Source organism: Myxocyprinus asiaticus, chromosome 40 (assembly GCF_019703515.2).
Source record: "Myxocyprinus asiaticus isolate MX2 ecotype Aquarium Trade chromosome 40, UBuf_Myxa_2, whole genome shotgun sequence".
Classification (NCBI taxonomy): domain Eukaryota; kingdom Metazoa; phylum Chordata; class Actinopteri; order Cypriniformes; family Catostomidae; genus Myxocyprinus; species Myxocyprinus asiaticus.
This window is the reverse complement of record NC_059383.1, coordinates 27,598,157-27,618,811: the sequence shown is the minus strand read 5'-3', so window position 1 is coordinate 27,618,811 and position 20,655 is coordinate 27,598,157. Positions and strand designations below refer to the sequence as shown.

Sequence of the window (20,655 nt, the reverse complement as noted above, 5' to 3'; positions counted from 1 at the left end):
TCAACCTCGGTATACATATTCCAAGGTTATCAGAGCCTGCCAGATCCAGCTCCGGTCCTGCTTGATGTCCGAATGCCACTGCTACGTGTCGCTGAGTGATGACAACTAACTGCAGCCTGTGCCAGCCAGACATCATTTCAGTCTACTACAATGGACCTCACAGAGGATGAACTGATGCCAACTCCAACCGTAAGACATGGGATACTTCATGTGCCACTGCCTGAACCTTGCATTTAGGAAGCACCTCACCAAACCTCACCAAAATGACCTGACAGTTGAACTGCGATGCAGCTCACTGATCTCTGCCTGCATCCCCTTGGTCTAATGATGGACTACACTCTTAAAATGGAATACATAGACTATCTATTAATAGCCAACAAAAGCCTTCATGAGCCAAATAACAAAGGACAATGCATCTATGTGAGCTTCTAATCCAGGACAGACTTCAATTAATTTTAATTAATTAATTTAATTTTAATTAATTATATTTATTTATCACACATTATACATTTGCACATATACAGTGAAATTATTTTTTTCACATATCCCAGCTAAGCTGGGGTCAGAGTGCAGGGTCAACCATGATACAGTGTCCCTGGAGCAGATGGGGTCAAGGGCCTTGCTCAAGGGCCCAACAATGGCATCTTGGTGGTGCTGGGGCTTGAACCCCTGACCTTCTGATCAGTAACCCAGAGCCTTAACTGCTGAGCCACCACTGTCATTAATCTTACAGTTCATACAAAATATTTTTTGTTTAAACATTAGTCCTTAAAACTTAGTTTACTAATTTTAAACCATGACTTCACATAAATAACTAATACTGGCTTTATATTCATGCTGTTTAGCCAAAGGGGAACTGGCCCCCACAGTGAGCCTGGTTTCCCCCAAGGGTATTTTTCTCCATCAACCAACATCTTATGGAGTTTTGTGTTCCTTGCCACAGTTGCCTTTGGCTTGCTCACTAGGGGTTTAAATACAATTATTATTCACATATTTATTTAATTATGTATTTTATGACACAATTCTCTTGACTCTAAAACACTACAGATATTATAGCTTAATTTTCTGTTAAAGGATGATTCTCTGTAAAGCTTCTTTGAAATGACGTGTGTTGTGAAAAGCGCTATACAAATAAAAATGACTTGAATTAACCCAAACCCCAACCCTAAACGTAACTCTCAGTGGATTTAAACTGTAATTTCAGAGTGAATATGCAACCTTCAAATCAAGCTCATTATTGTTAATAGAAACTTGATTACCAGAACTAGGTAATGCTAGAGGGAAAGGTGACCACTGCCGAAATGTCTGCTGTGGGATGGGGCTTGTCAGTAATTCTGCAGTTTGGGGTTGGTTTCAGGGTATATGAAATTCTAGAAGCAAAATGTTGATTACCTATGTTATCATGTTGTTAAAAGTATCCATGCATTCTTATGAAATACTTTGAAATTTTTATTTTTTTTTGCAAGCAACAAATACATTGACAATATTTAATTATATTTAAGTAGATGTTTTACCAGTGCCCATTTGTTTTAGAATGCTCTTAAAAGAGTGAAATATAATTTTTCCCTGTCTTTTGCATTTACATCACAGTTCAGGTTAGTCACTAGTGAAGGGTTTGGGACAGTTCATGTTTGTGGTGCCATCAGCCAATCGGCATTGTCATGTTCACTTTCCTGTGGCTCCATAGTGATTAGTCAAATAGTATTTATGGCTCAGGTGATTGGCTTAAAACAAAGTGCATGCGAAACTGAGCACCCAGAAGCAAAGAAAACGTCTTTCTGGGAGGTACTGCGCCAGCCAAGCAACTACCATTGAGATGAGTGGTGGTGTTAACACATACTGTAGCTTTATAAAGGTATAATAGACATCTTTTCAGCAAACGATGACCTATCACCGATGTACCCTTGAGCAAGGCGGATAGCTAAAGGGGGTTGTCTCTGTATTAAGTGTACTGTAAACTTTGTCTAAAAGTGTATAGTTGCTGTTTGTGGAAAGTTTGAAATATGCATATGTGTCTGGCAGGTACACAGATGACAGATAAGGCTCTACTTGAGGTTGACAGAGCCCTGGGTGACAGATGAAGTCTGTGGATCACATTATTTCATCCTCTGCTACATTCAGCAGGAAAAATTAAAATTATACAGACAGAGAGGGAGAGGGAGAGGAGTGAGAGACGGGTGATTATAATTCTTATCCACCTCATTGTCATTCATGCATCATGCTGCCCACCTACAGTAAGCATGGTCACTGCTTTGGCAGATGAAAGACAGAGATGGGATGAGATGGAGAGAGGGGGCAGGATACAGGCTTGGGAACTCATTAGTAAATATTTGTCAAGCAGCATGCCTCATAATTAGTCAGTGAGTATAAATCTTAACAGGCTGATGATATTCTAGGCTGCTGACGCAGCGCTGCAGAGGACACATACCAAGTCAAGACTAATGATGCCATCTGTAGCCACAAGAGTAACACCAAATCTAACACAACATGTTTGTGGCTAAAAGCTCTGAAGCCCATCTAATGAACAGTGATTGTTTGACAGTACAGTCAGGGTAAATCTAGAGTATTTTATTGCTCAGATGTTTCTCTTATGTATGTAACTTTTTCAGTGTTAATATATATATATAGTTCTGCATTTTCTCACAAAAAGTTTTGCGCTCCCTCACAATAAGTGCAATCCCTCACAATTATTTTGGGTACCCCCACAATAGCTTTATCCATCCCTTATGAAAATTAACCATAGCTCAACTATGGAATTTGAAGTAAAACTTTAACCACAAAATTTACCAAATTTACATTAACTATATGTTAACTATGATATTTGTGTAAAACCATAGTCATAATACAGAAAAAACAAAACTTTGAAAATAAGCATAATGATTTTTATTACCATATTTTTGGTATTAATTTGGTTTGCATTATCACTGAATTACAGTATATGGTTATACAATATAATATACTCATAATATAATTGAGGCTATGAGACATTTTTTACATATTTCACTGTGATAATTATTAGGACATTTCCAAACTTTTCTTTTAATTGTCAGACCTGACCAAATCTGTCAAGCATACTTAAAGTGATAGTTCACCCATAAATGAATATTCTGTGATAATTTAGACTCATTCTCATAGTTCCAAACCTGTGACATTCTGTCTTCTCTGGAACCCAAAACAAGGTGTTGGGCAGAATGGTAGAGAGTGACATCCTCAGTCACCGTTCACTTGCAAAATATAACAAAAAAGATGCAATGAAATTGATTGGTAACTGAGGCTATCATTCTAACATCTTAATTGGGTTCACTGTGTTCAAGTAATAAAGGTTTAGAACATGAAGGTGAATAGATGTTAGCAGATTTTTCATCTTTGAACTATTACTGTAACATGATGACACTGGCACATGATCCACACATGCAAGGTGTTAAAAATAATTAGATCGGAATTAACTAGTAACTTGCTACTTGAAGATTCTTTTATTTGGATACTTTCTTACTCTTACTCAAGTAATTATTAACATTAGTACTTTTACGTCTACTTGAGTAAATTTTTTTAAGTATTTGTAATTTGACTTGAGTACAGTTTTTGGCTACTCACACACCTCTGGTTATACTACAAATATCAAGATTAAAATATGTTACTGTTGTCAAACCATGGTTAATTTTGTGTTTACTGATGTTTCACTACAAATAATATAATAGTTTAATTATGTTTACTTCAGTAAAACTATGGTAATGTTTGTACTTACTATGGTTTTACTACTTAGTTGATCAATAGTTACTGCAATAAAATCAATATTAATTTTCATAAAGCTATTGCCAAGGAATGCAAAACTTATTGTAAAATGATTCAAAATTATTGAGAGGGAACGCAAAACTATTTCAGAAATGTAATTCCCTTCCTGTAGTTAAAGTGAAACAATTTAAAACTGGTGAAAAGACGAACATACTGAAACTAATCACCAGCATATACATTTTGCATGCTGGTGTTCCCACCAGACTTTTAAATAGCTTAACCAGCAAAACCTCATTGGTCAACCTTTATCACCAAAAAGATGCATGTCAAGATGCTGCTGAGTTTTGCTGGTGAACAGCTTAGCTTTGCTGGTCACCAATTAAACCAGCACCAAATCAACAGTAACCAGCATAAAACCAGCATGGCCTAGCATGGAATTTCATGATGACCTAGGCTGGTAATTTCAGCAGGGAATATATAAATAAAATGCCATGCTGAACCAATTGCTTTGAACAGAAAACTTAATTCTCAGCTTGTCCACCAAATGCAGGCATAATACCACAGCAGCATTTAAACTGTTTGTGTTTGTTGTTGGGGAACAGAGTGTAGTCTTTATTGGATCACACTGTAATAGGCTTCCTTTAGAGGCCAGGTGTAATTTAGCCCATAGGAGCCATGGGTTGGTAAATAACAGTGAAATTTGCCACAGCATGGCAGTCCAAACTGTTGGGACTGTGAGACTGACAGGTGATGAGTGAAGCAGCCTTTGACAAGTGCTTGAGACCAACTGTGTGATTTGAGACTAATTGCTAATGATGGGCCACAAGATAGATGTCATGGCTCTTGACTCATACAGACAGAGCACTGTTGGAAAGACATCCTATTGTCTAGCTACTACTGTGTTTTATTAACATTCATTATGCGCCTCATAAGGGAGCATATTTTTGTCTATGTGAATAAAGAGATTTTCATGTGAGAAAAGAACACATGCACTGTGATCACTTAAGATGCAATGCATTTTTTAATGTTTTGGTTAATAATATCTTGAATTTATCACTACAGCCAGTTATCTGCATCTTTTAGAACCATCAGTCAACTATAAAAAGTCCATCATACTTTACTGTACATCACATCTCAGTCATTAGCTTGTACATTATCAGAATGTTTTAATATATTCTTATTCAACTACTTAAAACTCAGTAGAAGTCTGTGTTTTTACAAAGCATAACTTATGTTTTGGGCAAAATAGCACTGATTATCATGGAGTAGTAACCACATATGACATAAAAAAAATTAATTCTTGAATGTGGGCTAGACACGAGTTTGGGGAAAAGGTAAGATTATCAATTAATAATTACATACATTTTGGTCTGTTACTCACACAAACCCTATCGTATGGCTTCAGAACACTTGATATATAGAGTATTGGTCGTATGTAATACGTTTTTGTTGTTGTCGTTTTTGGAACTTGACAGCCCCTGGTCACTATGAACTGTAATTTTATTGCAAGAGCTGTGTAATATTCCTTCAAAAATGTCTATTTTTGTGTTCTTCATAAAAAAATTAAAAAATGTTTTGGAACAATATGAGTGTGATGACAGATTTTTCATTTTTGAGTAAACTATCCCTTTAAGAGCAGTCAGAATGTTAACCAATGCACAGATTGTTGATTCTCTAAGTGTGTTGGTATTAGAGAAGTATGTTGAGCTATGACGGTAAAGATTGTTTCAACCCATAAATTGAAATTTATGATTGGATTTATGATGGTTAGGTTTATGATGGCCCAGGATCAACATCAGCAAATCTTCCCAAAGATTAAATGATTTTGATGGTCCAGGATCAGCCTTTTTTTAACTTGAATAAAACCAGTTAATTTAGGTAATACCACATGGAGTATAGCCTGCTGAGAGCCGAGCATGACTGCTGCATGCATTTTTCATTTCTCTTTTTGATTTGTAACTAGTAGCCCCTAATTAACATGCAAAAAAACTATTTTTTAGAGCAAAACGACACATATAATTTGACTTGATTTGACTTTTGTTACAATGTTCTACTTTGGCAACAAAATCTCAGTTTTCTCTCTTTGCACTGTCAATCAAACAAGTGATAGCCTGTGCTGAAGCATTTTACCAATCAGAAATTAGCATAATTAATTCTGATACAAGTAATGGCCAGCATCGGCCAATCACTGCCAACCATGTTCAAGGGATAGTTCACAGAAAAATTTAAATTCTCATCATTTACTGACCCTCATGACATCCCAGATGAGTATGGCTTTCTTTCATCTGCTGAACTCAAATTAAGATTTTTAAAATAATTTCTCAGCTCTTTTAGTCTATACAATGTGAGTGAACGGGTGCCAAAATTTGGAAGCTCCAAAAATCACATAAATCAGCATAAAAGTAATCCATATGACTCCAGTGGTTAAATCAATGTCTTTAGAAGCAATATAATAGGTGTGGGTGAGAAACAGATCACTTTCACATTCTTCTTCTTTAGTTTTTTGGCAATTCACATTCTTCATACATATCGCCCCCTACTGGGCAAGGAGGAGAATTTCTAGCAAAAAAAAAAAAAAAAAAGAGTTAAATATCAATCTGTTTCTTACCCAAACCTATCATATCACTTCTGAAGATATGGATTAAACCACTGGAGTCATATGGATTACTTTTTATGCTTCCTTTATGTGCTTTTTGGAGCATCAACATGTTGGCACCCATTCACTTGCATTGTATGGACCTACAGAACTAAAAATCATAATTTGTGTTCTGCAGAAGAAAGAAAGTCATACACATCTGGAATGGCATGAGGGTTAGTAAATGAGAGAATTTTCATTTTTGGGTGAACTATCCCTTTAAAATAACATTTAGCATTATATATTCTGAATCTATGTTCTGATTACCATTGTCCCATGTCTGCCAAACATGTTGAGTGGTCCAAACATCATCTGTAGCCTTAAACTGAACTTTTGATCAGATTTTAGGAGTGAATGCACTTAGCTGCATAGGAAAGCTATAGGATGCTTCCTTGCTCCCTATTTAGTGAATGACTTTACCTCCAGTGTGCTGTCGGTCTGCACTGGACTCAGAACAGTTTTGAACCTTATTTTCATCCTAACTCCATATAAAGCCTCTGAAAGCAAAATTTTTCAGCTTTTGAATGCACCCATTGATTCTCAGATTGATAATGCACAGTGAATATAAGATTTCTAAGGGAAAAAAGCCTATAGTCCTTGTAAGTAGTCATTATGTTTAACAGTGTGCCGTTTCACGACAAATCACTCAAATTTTCAAAATGGCATATTGGATGAAACTAGAGACTCTAGTCTTTTGACTCAGACAGGTTTCAATGCAAAACTTAATGAGGTTTCTGACCAGGTGAAGTGCTGTTGGTGTTTCTCTCAAAGTCAAACTCTGCTGTGACCGGCACCATATTGTTTTCAAACATGCGTCAAAAGTTTTATCCTTTACCGACAACCCAGAGTGTCCTAAACTGAAATCATTTAAATTAAATTAAATTATGCATAACGTATAGCGAAGACAAAACACAATGTCTGCGCAGGAGGACGTGGGGTTGCACAAGTATACGCAATAAAACTATAGTAACTTGATATTAGCCACCACTGTCATAAAAAATAAAAGAGACAAGCCCAGCCGCCTACTCTCGCAGTGCAATGTGTGCAAACATGAATTTTGCAACAAGTTTTTTGCAAATGTTGTTGCAAAAGTCAAGGCAGGAAGATTTAAAGATGCAGTGCCAGATTTGAGAGGTTGTAATGCCGAATTGTGATTGTACTATGAAACTGAATTAAAGTACAAAAGTAAATATGTATTCAGAACACAGGTTTTTTGATTATTGTCTATAAGTGCAGATTGCAACATTCAACCATTTTTAGTTGTTTTCACACTGGGACAGTTATTATAAATGTCAACTTACAAATACAAACATTTGTTGTTCATTTACTAAGTTTTATTAAGTTTATTATTATTTGTTAAGTTCTCAAATTCAAATCTACAAGTTCTCAAGTTTTGCTTAATTTTTACATTTTTCAAATATTGGGCTGCTTACCTTCCTTGTGACAGCAGCAAATACAGTGGAAGAGTGCGGAGACCAGGCCATATGTTCCACTGCAAACTTCAGAAAAGATGACTCAAAACAAAGCTTTAAAGGGGTCATGACATGCCTTTTTTATGATTTGAATTTGTTCTTTGAGGTTCGCTTATAATATTAGATTTTTTTTTTTTTTTCTTGCACAAAAAAAGTCATAAATTTGTAAAAACAATAATTTTTCCATTCTCATTTTGACCATCTTACAGAAACGCTCTGTTTTGGTGCTGCTTTTCATTTATTTTATTTTTTTGTTATTAACATTTTTATTGATTCATAAATTAACAAAAAACAAAAAAACAACAACATATATATATATATATATATATATATATATAGAATCAATCACTTTAAACATTAAACCCTCACTATATCCCCTCCCCCTACCAAACTCCCACCCCACCCTGACCCACCCTCGAACACCCTTGTGGTCAATAGAATAAAGACACACACACAAAAAACACAAAACTAAATCATCAACAAAAAAAATAAAATACATTAATCAAGTATACTAAAAATAAAATAAATAAATAAACGAAACTCTATATTACTCCCTCCGCCGCCCCTCCTCGAGATTCCCCAAAATGCTAATTGCCCCATTTCTTATTGTAAAATTCCCTAACTCCCATCCTAATGCTCGACCCCTCCTCAAAGGCAGCCACCCTCCCCATCTCCGCGCACCACTCCGGGAACGAGGGTGCTCCATCCGACTTCCAGCTCCTCAAAATAACCTGCCTACCAATCATCACACTGGTCAAAACCCAGTCCTTTATGTACTTATCCTCCAAATCCATGACCTCCCCTTCTCCCAAAATATAGAGTCTGGGGCAGAATGAGACCTGAGTGCCCAACACATCACACACAAAACTTTGCACCTTCAGCCAAAATTCTTGGATCTTATGACACCCCCCAAAAAACATGGGTGATGTCTCCATCTTCTGAATGGCATCGCCAGCAGATTGGTGTGTCTTTAAGACCAAGCCTATACAATCTAGAGGGTGTCCAATAAAATCTATGTAAAATCTTAAATTGCATAAGGCGAACCCTTGCATCTCTAGATGCACACTTGACATTTTTTGGAATCCTAGCCCACACTCCCTCCTCCAATAACAAATTTTAATCTTCCTCCCTTAGTCTTTTGAGAGAATTTAAAGCTCCGTCCCCCAGACTCTGAATTAGCAGGGAGTAATACACTGATGCCTCATGACCCTTCCCAAAAGCAGCAATCACCACTCTCAGAGTATCTGTCACTCTAGGGGGGTGCGTGCTACTTGTAAAGTTTGTGCAGAGCAGGTGGCGCAGCTGTAAATACTTATAAAATTGAGATCTGGGAATCCCAAAATGTTGAATCAAATTTTCAAAAGATCTCAATACCCCACTCTCATATAGGTCACCCAGTGTATTAACCCCCCTCACAATCCAATCTGACCAACAGAAAGGGGACTTATTAATACATAGTTTAGGGTTCAGCCATATGCTCGAGGCTACGTTTAAATAAATATCCGAGTTAAACACTCTGGACACCTTTGTCCATATCGAGTGTAAATGCAAGATAATGGGGTGTGACTTCTCCAATTAGTTTGATAGAAGGGCTTTGCAGTGGCGAGATAGGGTCAAGAACTTCCTTTTCAATACAAAACCAGGGAGGGGCTCTCTCAGGTGGAAGCAACCAATGAGCCAAATGTCTGAGACCGAATGCATAATAATAAAACAAAATCTTAGGTAGCCCTAGCCCACCTTTGTCAATCAGCCTATGTAACCTGTTGAAATGTAACCTGGGACACTTTCCATTCCGAATGAAGGACTTTGCTATGCTATCAAATTGCTTCAAATAAGAGAGGGGTACATCTACAGGGAGAGATTGTAGTATTTTAATAACATTAACCCAATCATCGATAAATGTAATGAAGCCCACCTACCCACATTGCTCGAAAACCTTTTTATTAAAGGATCAAAATTAACTCAAATCAATTAACTAAATCACATAAATTTGCTGGGAATAAAATACCCAAATACTTAATGCCCTGTTTGGGCCATTGAAAGGCGCCCGGTTAAAAAGCTGTTACTGGGAAGTACGCAGTCATAGCTAAAGCTTCGGATTTAGACCAATTAACACTGTATCCCGAAAATTTTGAAGAGGAATTGATAATTCTGTGGAGGCTAGGCATAGATCTAGTGGGGTCGGAAACGAATAACAAAATATCATCTGCGTAAAGCAAAAGCTTATGCACCACACCTCCCGCCGTCACCCCTGGAAAATCATCCTCCTTCCTTATCGTGGTTGTTAAAGGTTCCAGGGCAAGACAGAACAATAATGGGGAAAGAGGGCAACCCTGCCGAGTTAATATCTTCTCCCGACGCATCGTCCAAATAGAGTCCCCGGCTCGCAGGCCCGTCAGAGGCCTCAGCTTGAACACGTAAGTGTCTTTTAATGTCTCCAAAGTCTAAGGATTTTGACTTCTTTGCCATGTTTACCTCAAAGAGCAAATATGTAACTGGGTGTATCGAATCTCACCAGAATATAACACGAAAATAATTAAAAAACTAGCAAAGTGCGCAGAGCTAGTTGCTCACACATCTGCTTCTCGCATGGCGTCACATGTCCCCTGGTGCTGCTTTTCCTTTAAGACATGACAGTAAACGCCCACTGTTATGATTGGCTCTCTAATCTTGACTGACCTGCTCTCTCCTTGCCTGCTCACAGCTACTGGGCGGGGCTATAGAAGTGACAAGGTAAAGTAGGTGTTGATGTTTTGTGGAGGTGGTCAGATGCAAATGACTACAAAATTGTGACATCACAGTGTGGAGGAAGTAGAGAACGAGTGGATGAAGAAGTGAGGAAGAAGTTTGGAGTTTTGAAATGTACAGTTTGTTTTTATAGTACAATTACCTCTTATTTGTCAAAAGATCAATGACAATTTGATTCCTCAAGTCATGACCACTTTAATAGAAACTATGGTGCTGTCATTCTGAATTCATTTAATGTGGGCATGCAAAAAGAGAGAGCCAGATCCTTTGTTTAAAAGTCAGTGTATAGACTATGTGGGCAGTCTTATCTGGGCTGAGAAGTGGGCAGCCAGAGCAACTGGTGTTTAATTGTAAAGAAGTCAAATATAACAAAGAGCCAGCTCTGTGCTGTGCCTTAAAGAACATCATCAGAACTTTCCCCAGGCAAGATTGTCACAATCAGAAAGGCAGAAAGAAAGATGGCAGTCTGAAATCAATAGCTGGCCTACTAAAGTTGCCCTAAGCAACCGACAAAGCCGGGGCCCCATTTGAACATTTTTGCTTAAAAAAATGACATAATATTTATTTTAAATCATAATTGTAGCCAAGTACATTCAAAATGTTTAATGAAATAAAAATCTAGTTAAATATAATGAATGCATGTTTTACAGTTTTTCCACAATACAGTGATAAGTTTGTGTGCAAAACCTACTACTTCACCCAGTAACATTTTGGAATTCAGTTGTTATTTATTAATATTATAACCCAACAATTATTTATTGTTGTCCAGTTAGTCATTATAATATGATACATTATTATTATTATTATTACTTTGAGGATTTGTTGTATACAATAGTAATATATTCCTGTCTTATTTACTTTACTTTCACCTGGAGTTTATATTCTGATGCTGAGGCTGTATTTTATATACGCATCGTAGGCAACGTTCATATTGTAACAATAAACATACAAACACGGCAGCCCCTCAACACACTAGAGCAGAAGGGAAAAAAAAAACATTGCCGTTTATCAAGCGCTGAAACTCTGCTTGTTGCAGAACAATCTGGAATAATGTTAAACATTGTAACAGTCCCCTCTTTGCAACCTGAACTTGTTCAGAACGCTAAATCTTTGTGACACCTGCGAAAAAAAATAAATAAAAAAAAATAAAAATAAAAATCTAGACACAGTGCAACGACTGAAACAGAACGCAGGTGTCTTGGCATGTATTTTTGAAACCTGAAGCTCTTATTAACTTGACACAGTGTCTAAAAATGTACCAGTCCTCCGTGAGACACTGAAGAAACAGCGAGACGCGGTGCAGCAGGTATGGACGTTCGTCCAGCATGTGTTTACACAGCAAAACAATGGAAAAACAGAGCAGACGCAAGCAAAAACACGTTCGGTGTGAACGGCCCCTAACTCATCCGTTCACGTGTATCTGTGAGTGAGAGCGCATGTGCGAAACAAGTTTGGACAGCCTATATAGACCTATATTTTTTTTCCATAAATTACAAACCCAAACCCTAATTAAAAAACTCACCTGTCCCGACCCCGGCGGCTTCTAATATGAACCGTTCTAAGAGCGCTAACAACAGCGTGTTCGCGCATGTACACAGAACATCATGTCATCCCTCAAGCATTTGCAAAGCTTTCCTACCAGGGCGGGGGCCCCCTCGACATCCGGGGCCCCACGCAACTGCATGGTGGTTAAAACCGCTACTGCCTACTATATAATACCAATGAAAGGAGACAGGTTCTCACTCTGAGGTGACAGATGAATTAATTTCTCCTCGACCTTTGTCTGTGCACAAGATCTGATAATACTCTCTCTCACGTACTTGCTCTGTATATGCTGCCACGCTCCATCTTACAGCTGTACTCGCCAAATATCTAAGTGGTACGTACACACTTTCATTAACTAAACTATTGATGTGAGTGTTTCTGAGATTCAGACATGATCAGAGGCACAATGTAAAGAAATTTGATCAATTTGATGATGACAATTATTACAAAAATTACCATTTTGGTGGCACTAGTGGTACATAATACAATATTTGTTTTCAAACAGGTTTCCAAAACACTTCCCCTGTCTTCCATTGGAAACCTGCTTGAAAACAATTATTATATTTGCAAAAACAGACATTACACACTGCAGCTTTAAGGAAACGATTATATGATGCAAATCAGCCTCTTGATCAGACCTCCTTGGTCACCCCCAGACACACAGATGCAGAAGAAACATTGAAAGCACCACAGAAACACAGTGTGGTTATGTCTTGAAGGTATGGCTCGCGTTAGTCACATTTGTGTACTGTACTGTAAGTCTGTTCGAACTAAAAAAAAAAAGCATCTGTATTGGTAATACAGAACATTGTTATATAATATTTAAATATTTGCACAGAGAGACAATAATGAAATCTTTGCTCTAATGTAAAGTAACTTCTGTTTTAAGGTACGAGGCTGCCCCTTGTTTCTAATATGTCAACTTTAATTCTATGAACACACTTTTAATTGCTCAGCCTAGACAGACCAGAACTTGGTTTTACAGACCCTGTAAATACTTCAGGAGGTTAAGATCCGTGGCAGTACAACAAATTTGGACAGACAGCAATCAATAATCCATGGCTGACCTTGGTCAGACCTGTTGAGTAACACCAGAGCTCTCTAGTGGCAGTTTTGGGGTACTGCATCAAAACACACTTTCAAAGCACACCACTACACATAACATGCAGTCAAGATGACAGAATAATTGTAATCATTATAACCCCAAGGGTGTCTTTTTTCAGAATAGAGACAGCCTAATTGATTTTTCAAATAAGTACGCTGACAAGCTAATTGTTTATTGTAATTGGAAGATTAATGCATGCAGAATGAGATTATGAGCAGTGAAGGATAAGTAACAGGGAGCTATTTTCAGAGTCTGCTGACCGCAGTCTATTAGCAGTAAATATAGTGCTGTAAGTAATGCTACCCATACTTTATTGTGTGATCCCAGATTTTAACGGTCCAATCCGAGCTGCAGGAGATGAAGACTTTGGGATGGAAGTGACTCCAGCTCACTGCCTCAACAGTCATGTTGTGGGCATTATACGTCTCCAGGAACTGGCTAGAATAGGATTTGGAGCACTGTGAAACAGACACACAAACACACACACACACACCCATTGTTGGTTAAATTCTGATTCATGTCAAGGTTTAACTATGCCCGCATTCACATCCAGATAAAAAAAAAATGGGACATTGATGTTACTGATCTCGTATGTTTAGCAATCAGTCGCAACGCTCCATTTTTTTTTTCTAAAAACAAACATGGATAGACTTGAGATTTGGCAGAGGGGAAGATTATCAGTGAATAAAACACAAACTTATCTTATGACGTTAGAAATATAGTCATTTGGACTACTTCTATGGTGCTTTTGTTTATTTGTATGTCACTGTATAGAAATAGTTGCTTAAAGATTCTTTAAAAATGTCTACTTTATTGTTCCACAGAATGAAAGAAAAATAACAGCATATGGGTTTGGAAAGACATGAAGGTGAGTAAATAATGACAGACTTTTCAGTTTTGGGTGAACTATTCATTTAAGACCTTCTTTGCAAAGAGATACACACCTTTCGAAAGACCAACATTAAAAAAAATATATATATATATATATATATATCATTGTTTTGTATGTCTTATCTAGCTCAAGAGAAGAGCTTGATAAATTATTTGTTCTCCAGGCACTATGGCAACATGTCAAAAAACAGAAGGGCTTTGAGCTTAATGTGAAAGATAAATCTGAAGAACACAGAGCTCTGGGCTGGCTGTCATTCATTAAGGAGACTGGAGGCAGGTTTCGCCCAGCAGTATGGGTCTGACATTCTTGGATAGTCTTAAGCACACTTTGAGTTATCTCACTTTAGTTAATGGTGATGTGATTTTGTTTCAGTGTTGAAAATACTTTCTCCTGCCCTAGATTAATTTGCAGAGACAGCCATAAGTGTTCCATTTATTGGTTGATTTCCCTGAAAACTGGCTCTGTGGCACTATCAAAACATTGCTTTGTTTGTTTGAGCATCTTCCTGACCAGCATGACACTCGCTCAACCAATGACGTGAGTTTGTTCTTGCTATTTGTTTGGCCTTCCAATGGAACAGTGTTTGTGAAACCTGGTTGTTTCTGTAATTCCATTAATGACACTTAAAATTCACATTTCAACTTGAATGTTCTGGGTTCAATACAAATTAAGCTCAATAAACAGCTTTTGTGGCATAATGTCGACTACCACAAAATAATAATAATAATTCAATGCGTCCCTTGTTTATTTAAAAAAAATCGTTGTTACAGTAAGGTATTTACATTACGCCATTAGCCAGATTACATTTAGTAAATCCATTGTAAATGCCTCACTGTAACCAACAAACAAGGGATAGGTCAAAATTAATTTTGTGGTAATCAGCGATTTACTAGAAATGCTGTAGATTGATCTTAATTTGTACTGAAAGCAGAACATTCCTTAAAGCAGTGGATAACTTTTTTTTGTTATTTTTTTTAACAATTTTTATTGATTCCATTTACAAATTAAATATACATAACAGAAAATACTGAATCAAATTATATACATTAAATGCCTCACCCCAGAACATATATATATATATATATATATATATAAAAACACACATAAAAAAAAGTGTACTTTCAAAAAACAAAAAGAATGCACATACACATTTAAAACTACAAATCCCTCTCTACTGCCCCTCCCCAAGAACCCTCCAAAAAGGCCAGATATCTACCCCACTTCCTATTAAACAAATCCCATTTTCCCAGCCTTCTATATATCACCTCCTGGAATGCCGCCACCCCGCCCACTCTGTGCACCACTCCTGAAATGAGGGTGCTCCAGCTGACTTCCATCCCCTAAGAATGATCCGTCTGCTGATCATAACTCTGGCTAGGACCCAACTTTTTATATATCTATCCCCTATATTAATAACCACCTCATCGCCTAAGATACAGAGTCTGGGGCAAAATGAAAATTGAGTGTCCAATACGTCACACATAAAGCTCAGAACCCTCAACCAAAATTCTTGGATCTTAACACACCACCAAAAAACATGGGTTGTGTCCCCATTTTCTGATTGGCATCGCCAGCAGGTGGGTGTGTCTTTAAGACCAAGCCTATACAATCTAGAGGGGGTCCAGCTGCTAGGCGGAATCAGCACAAAAAGAAACAAAAAAGGCGCTCAATTTCCTCAGACAGTCAAGTGAATGTTCATTGAGTCGGTCCACTCGGCTGCAATGTGAGTACCACAAAATAACTTACTCCATTGACTTTATGAAGTACATCACTTGCTGGGGACATGTGAATCTTTATGGCCATCCTTAGCATCTATTCTCAATTTGGCCAGGAACATCAGTGCAAAAGTGACCTTCCGTTGATGTAAGAGTTTCTTGCATTCCTTGAATCGATCACGTTTCTCTCTTGCTGAATTCTGTCTGGGAACAAGAAAATGCTGTGGTTCTTCCAAGAAAGCCTTCCTTTACTCCTCGCCTCGCGTAACACGAGATCTTTATCGGATGATCTCAGAAATTTGGCCAAAATTGATCGGGGCCTGTCTCCCTTAGTGGATCGTTGAGCCGGAACCCTGTGGGCTCGCTCAATTTCCAGCTTATGGCCTGTTATGTCGAGCAGACTCGTAAAGAGCCCGTCCAGGAATTTCACCATATCCTGACCCTCTTCGGCCTCAGGAATTCCAACAATACGGACGTTATTCTGCCGGCTACGGTTCTCCATGGCCTCCAACTTTTCCCAGACATGCTCCAAATCTACCTTGGTCACTAGCGGATTAGCAGATAATTCCCTCTCCAATGACTCCAAATAATCAATCCGTTTGTTGACATCCCCCACTCTTGTAACCACCTGTGAATTTTGTCTCCATGGCAGTGATTGATCAACGTATTACAGCAAGATCCTACAAGTCAGCAACGATCTTCGTCAGCATTGCCGACATGTTCAACATTTCTTACTGAATTGCCCTCATTTCTCCGACCAAATCGACTCCTGGGCTCGGGGCCTCCACAGTGGTGTCAGCTTGAGCACATAAGTGTCTTTTAACATCTCCAGAGCCCGAGGATTTTGAATTCTTTGACATATTGTCCTCCTAGAACAGTTTTTGAACAGAGTGTATCGAATCTCACCGGTTTATGACATTAATAGCGTTAAAACTAGCAAAGTGTGCAGAGCTCACCGTTCACACGTCCGAACCTCGCATGGCGTCACGTGACTCCACAGTGGATAACTCTTGATAGAAAATGATTTAGTCAAGATATGCCAGTTTTATCTAAAGGTCAATAAGTTAAAAGTGAGTTGTGACTCTGTGGCCTGCAATTTCAACTTTATTTTCTCAGTAATGGAGGGAAATTTTAGAATGTGTGATAGGGCTGCTCCCAGACAGAGAAGCAGATCTGCTCATGTTTGTGATAAACCATATATCCTGTTTCATCTGTATAGCTTTAAGGGCTGCTGCATTAGCATGACACATACAAGTATACAGTATTTCTATAATTCAGGCACAGGGCAGACGCCTTGTGTTTTTGATAAGAGGTGTAAGGAAATACATTTATACCCAGTAAAGAGACCAGTTTGAACAATGATGACCAGGAGTCAAAGTTGAAGTTTCAATCAACAGAGAGAGAGAGAGAGTTTACTGAAGACAAAGTTCTCCACATTTCCACTGGCAAAAGACAGAAAGAGAAAATGAGTTGAGGCTCCAAACTCGAACCTAGATTACAGAAACAACAATAATTATAGGCATATGCAAATAAATTGACATCATCTCTTATGAGTACAGAGGTCTGATAGGTGAACAGTACAGATTATTCTAGAAATTTTTCAAGCATAACGTTCTGTTTAACTACGTGAATGCAATCATTCAAAGATTATTTTCTTAAAACACTAAGTCAAGTTGTTAAGAAGAAATGGGTCAGAGGTGAGTTTTTCTTTAGATAAACTGGCGTCCAGTTCCTCTGACTAAGTCACATGATTCTCAAAACTACAAACAATCACACCAATGACATCATTAGACAAAGCACAACATTTCTCCCAAGGTTGAGAACCTCACTGGGACACAGGCCTTATTAGCTGGAACAAAATATAACAATGCATCCAAACGGTGGCCTGGGTAGCTCAGCGAGTAAAGACGCTGACTACCACCCCTGGAGCTCGCGAGTTCGAATCTCAGGGCGTGCTGAGTGACTCCAGCCAGGTCTCCTAAGCAACCAAATTGGCCCGGTTGCTAGGGAGGGTAGAGTCACATGGGGTAACCTCCTCATAGTCGCTATAATGTGGTTCTCGCTCTCGGTGGGGTGCGTGGTGAGTTGTGCGTGGATGCCGCGGTGGATGGCACGAAGCCTCCATACGCGCTATGTCTCTGCGGTAATGCGCTCAACAAGCCATGTGATAAGTTGTGCGGTTTGATGGCCTCAGATGCAGAGGCAACTGAGATTCGGATTGAGGGGAGCCACTACGCCACCATGAGGACTTAGAGTGCACTGGGAATTGGGCATTCCAAATTGGGAAAAAAAACAAAAAAAAAACAATGCATCCAAACACAACAGAAAAGTTAGGCAGAAATATACTTTTAGTGATGAATGCTAAAAATTTGTGTCAGTAATTAATGACCAAAAACTTAAACCCAATAAAACTCTTACTTAAACTGAACAAGTGATCGATGAAATAGTTGCAACCAGGGGCGTAGATTCTGGAAGATCCCCCCACCCAATGTTGCAACAGACATGTATACTTGTTCTCTGGGAGCCGGGCTAAATGAGAAAGCACTGTTAACTGCATTCCTGACATGGGTCAGACCCTTAGTCACACCTCAGTAGTCAAATACACAAATTACCTGTAACATTCATAATTATAACATAACCGGAATAAATGCACATTACTAAAAATGTTTTGATCAACAATTGTTAGTGAATGTATTCAACTCATCAATAGGCTGAAGAGACGGGTAAATCCACTCCTTCAGAGGTATTAAAGGAATATTCCAGGTTCAATACAAGTTAAAGGGGACCTATTATGCAAAATTCACTTTCACATGGTGTTTGAACATAAATGTGAATCGGCAGTGTGTGTACACAACCACCCTACATGTTAAAAGTCCACCCACTCCTCTTTCTTATATTTCTATTAATCAAAAACAGTGTCTCAAAATGACTGGTTTTCATATCCGCTCTAAAATGACGTCACTTTAGAGCAGGCCACGCCCACGACTGGTGACGGACTCCACCCTATTATCATAGATCCTCCCGAGTGATCGACACACAGTCCGCCATTTTTTTCTGGCTGGAGCAGCTACAGTGAGAAGAATAATGTCTCAACTTCGTAAGCGTCATAAGTGTTCTGTTGTTGGCTGTAAAAGTGAACATAAGAGTCTTCATGTACTCCCGGCATCTGAGCCACTGAAGACGCAGTTGACAAGTTTTGTTTTTGAAGAAAATGTGCCCCAAAACATACCAAAATTCATGTATGTTTATGCAAATAATTCTACACCGGACTGCTTTGTGAATGAGGGTCAATATAAAGCAGGATTTAAAAAAAATTTGACTCTCAAGCATGGATCAGTACCAACTGTTCGTGTTCCAGCTTTATATCCTGAAGATGTAAGTATCACACTTTATATTTTGTGAATGTTTGCAAATCGCCTTTCCGAATGTGCTTGTTAGCTGATTCCATGGCTAATGCAGCTAAAGTTACCATTGTCTCTGATTGTATTCACGGAGACCAGAGCTATGTTGTTACAGCTTGTTTGCACATGACGTCACCTTACTGCATTGCTGTGGCATGAAATGCAGATGGAGGGCAGGAAGTGATTTTCTATATAAGAAGCACTATCACAAACTCAAAATGCCTATGTTTTGCGTCGTTTACGGTTGCTCATACATACATGGCTGAACTCTGGTATTTACGGTGTCAGTCATATTGGTTCTGATTTGTTGTTGCTATAGTATCCGAAGCATGAGCTGTAAAGGCACAGCCCTCTTCCGGAAAGGGGGTGGGGAGCAGCAGCTCATTTGCATTTAAAGAGACACGAAAACAGCGTGTTTTTGATTCCACCCAAAAAGAGGTATTTACAACATGGTATAATAAATGATCCGTGGGGTATTTTGAGCTGAAACTTCACAGACACATTCTGGGGACACCTGAGACTTATATTACATCTTGTAACAAGGGGCATAATAGGTCTCCTTTAAGCTCAATCGACAGCATTTGTGGTATAATGTTGATTACCGCAAAAATTAATTTGACTTGCCCCTTCTTTTCTTTGAAAAAAGCAAAAATCTGGGTTCTAGTGAGGCACTTACAATGGAAGTGAATAGGGCCAATCCATAAACTTTAAAATACTTACTTTTCAAAAGTACAGCCACAAGACATAAATAATATGTGTGTTAACATGATTTTACTGTGATAAAATCACTTAATAACCTTTTCTGTGTAAAGTTATAGCCAATTGTATAACTTCGTTGCCATGACGATGCCACATAAACAAACCCTAAAACGACTATAAAAATGGCTATTTAAACAACTTTATAGCTCAAATAATACGTGAGTTTTAACAGAATAATTCATTCAACTTCATTCAATTAATCCTATTTATAAAATTACAAGCTTCACATTTCTGCCTTTAAACACTCTAAAAATGTGCCTCTCACTTCCATTGTAAGTGCCTCGCTGGAACCTCGATTTTGCTTTTTTCAAAGAAAAGGATGGACCAGTTGAAATACATTTTTGTGGTAATCAATATTATGCCACAAATGCTGTTAATTGAGCCTGACTTGTATTGAACCCGGAACATTCCTTTAACAGAATTGTGTTTGTATGTGTGTTCTGCGTAGAATGACATAAAGTGGAGGGATGTTTGAGTCAGTTTGAGTAAAATTTCAAAAGACAGAACATGTGTTTATGCAATGTCAGTAATTTTGAACCAAACAAGTCGTACAGAGCAAAAGTCAGCATACAGACTAAACTATGTCTGGGCTGCCAAAATGAATAGTTATAAAGGCTGGTCTACCTCTGGGTGACACAGAAAGAGAAGAGA

The 20,655-nt window shown here is 38.2% G+C and overlaps 1 pseudogene; it reads right to left on the bottom strand.

Moving 5' to 3' along the window:
* LOC127430929 (dynein axonemal intermediate chain 1-like) overlaps positions 1–20,655 on the bottom strand; it is a 38,828-nt pseudogene that overhangs the window by 11,123 nt on the left and 7,050 nt on the right.